Consider the following 3190-nt stretch of genomic DNA (forward strand, 5'->3'; position numbering starts at 1 on the left):
CGTAATCGTATATTCACGAAAAAATTGTTAAAACAATGTTTTTGTATCATAACCTAAGAAGTAAATTCGCTAAATTTCACTCTAAGTATGGTGATTTAATTTTAAAATATAATGTTTATTAAAAATGGCATTTAACTAATGGAATTTTCCACCCATCATTTTATGGAGATCTTTTGAAGCGTGTTCGCAAATTAAGAAATCTTAAAAAAATGTTTATATTAAACTTTTCAATTTAATTAACTCATTTTTATCAAAAGGATATGATGTTAACGTACTTAAAAACACGTGCGTGTTGGTTTTCGATTCACTTTATCTTTCTTCTCTTAAAATTTGGAATCATTAATGGAATTACCATTTTATACGTTTGATTCTTAAATATTTAATCACCTCAGCTGGTTTTATTGGTAATTCAATTTGACACTACCGCCCCTTTCATATTTTAATTTTTATTTTACAGTACTGCCCGTGGATTTTGTTCACGTCATCGTGTCTTTGCTTCTCTATAACGTCATACGATACTCTTTCACTGTTCCTGGCTACATTGATTTTTGTGACGCCATCGCTTCTATATTGCTTCATACGACAAACTTTCATTCCCATAAACTCTCTCTCGTAGTCTGATAACAATAACAAACACACTTTTCAATTCAAACAATTCAAATTGTTATTTGTATTTAGTCCTTGGTGAAATTGCTGAAATCAAAGAACGGGAAAATAGGAAAAATATCAAGACAAAAATATTATCTTGTACATATATAAAACATAAAAATAGATTGGAACAACAATACAACAACATACTAGAAGTATATTTACTTATGTAAGTATGTATACACATTTTTAAGTAAAGAATGTTCTTAACGACACATGCTATAGTCCTAAGCACAAAGACACAGACAACCATTCATGTAAATTGTCCTTCACATATCCCTCTTTAGCGCTTTCACTTGTCCATCTGCCATGACGTTTAAACATTCGGTCCTTAACACCATTATTTGCGGCGGCAGAAACACCGCCTGCTCGCAAAGAATGCAAACAATAAACTGTCACGTCTGCCACATGTGGCTTTACAGCATTCATAAACAATTCACGTAAATTTGTATATGACATCTGTTTGTTAAACATTCCTGACTCTAAACCCTTTTTTTCGTTTTACTAATATTACAAAACAAATAATTATCTTCTTCTAACTTTCTCCAATTTATCAATTTTTTGGTGTTTTCAACAGGACTAAATTCAGTCCCTGTACACGCTATCATTATCCAAGAACCATCTCTAAATTGATCTGTTTTACTTGTTTCTAAGTATAAAGCCATATATTGGTCATAAAAAATATAATCCGAAACTCTGATGTTCAATAATTCAGAACTACGCAAAAATCCAGCATAAGCCAACAAACAAGCACACATAGTTCGTTGATGTTTTAATTTTTTTCTTCATACATTTTTCTGTAAATCTTCCTTAAAATTTCAACTGTAATTGGCTCTTTTTTCATTTTTGCCGTTGCCAAAATTCTTTTTCCGGATTCCAATAAATTTACTAACAATTTTGAATCAGTAGATGAATTAAACCCAAACATATCATTATGCCGCTTTAATGCATAAAATGCAGTAACAACTGGGCTTGGGAAACTAGCAGTTTGTATTACTGAAACAAGATATAATGCTACCGTAAATGCTTTAGCGGGCAAAATGTCACTACTCCCAAACCCATTACGCATAGCCCATTTTCTAAAACGTTCAAACGCATTATGGTAACATTTACTGGTACTCTGAGCTCTGGATTTGAGTAGTAGGTCGGGGAACAGCTCCACTTTGTCCAATAAAACCTCCGACAACTCGCCTATTTCCTCTTTGTAACTCTGAAAAAACAATCGTGTAAAAATATTTCGGTAAAAACATCTTGTCTTAGACATACAATAAACCATAAGAAAAACAAATACAATATCTATTACCGCATATAAGCTAATTATATGTTTTTCAATGTTTGTCACATCAATAAATCGACACAAATCTTGTATTAATAATCATAACACCGGTGTACTTGGCGATACCGCCTACACCTAATCATGCTCATTCTCGTGCTGGCGATTCCGCCTTTTTTAAAAAGAGTAAACCGTACACGGCGGTATCGCCCCATACGGTTTACATACGTACTCTTTTTAAATGTCAAAAACAACCAGTTTTCTATTCAAATCTGTTCATCTTGTTGTTGTTTTTTGTGTTTTTTAAATCTATTTTAATGCCAGCATTCTAAAATGCAAGTCGGCATTCCCAAACATGCCTTTGCCATTTTGACATCTTACGAACGCGTATTTATGTACAGGCAAATCAAACCAATCCAATATATAATGTACAAACGTACCATTTGGACAAATAAAAGGCCAAAATATCGATGATTTCCAACACTGAACAACCAAAATACCTTGAACTTTATCAAATTTCATTTTCTTAAATACTCTGCAAATAAGACTGATATGCGGAACAAATAAGCCTATATGATCACCCCAGTAATTTGCAAATGCATCGACATCTTCACATGTCGGATTCCAAAAACGGGAATAAAATATTGGCAAGTTTGCGTTATGCTCAGAGGCAAACCAATTGGTTGGCCACACCTGTTCAAGATTAGCTCCATTGTACTGTGGGCTAAACCCCAATCATCAAAATCTACAATCCTGGACAAATAGTCCGCTTTTTCATTATCAGACCTAGGTATCCATTCCATATCTAATACAATGTTATTTTGTAAACACGTATGAAATATATTTAAAGCAATTCCTTGCAAATCACTATTCATGGACCCTTTAACTGCTATAGACTTTACCCCCTGGTTGTCGGTAAACCATTTGATACGCTGATTACTGAGAATGTGAAGTAACGACTGAAAAACACGATATGCCACCATAGGTTCCCTCCAAGTTGACGATTTCAATTGTTCATTTTGGGACCACGTTTCATGCGAAACTCCCTGAATTGTATTCACTTCATAGCCCCCGAAACCTGTTGAACTAGCATCGGAATACATTATTTTTGAACACTTATCAAAACCTGTTACCGGTTTGGAGTTAATTAATTGTAAATAACTCAACCAGAATTGTAACTGCATTTTACTTGCAACTTCAAGATGAACATAAGAACTCCAATAAGGCGCCTGCAAAATGTTTGCACGTAATTACCTGGTCATTATTTAG

Source organism: Dreissena polymorpha, chromosome 3 (assembly GCF_020536995.1).
Source record: "Dreissena polymorpha isolate Duluth1 chromosome 3, UMN_Dpol_1.0, whole genome shotgun sequence".
NCBI classification, from domain to species: domain Eukaryota; kingdom Metazoa; phylum Mollusca; class Bivalvia; order Myida; family Dreissenidae; genus Dreissena; species Dreissena polymorpha.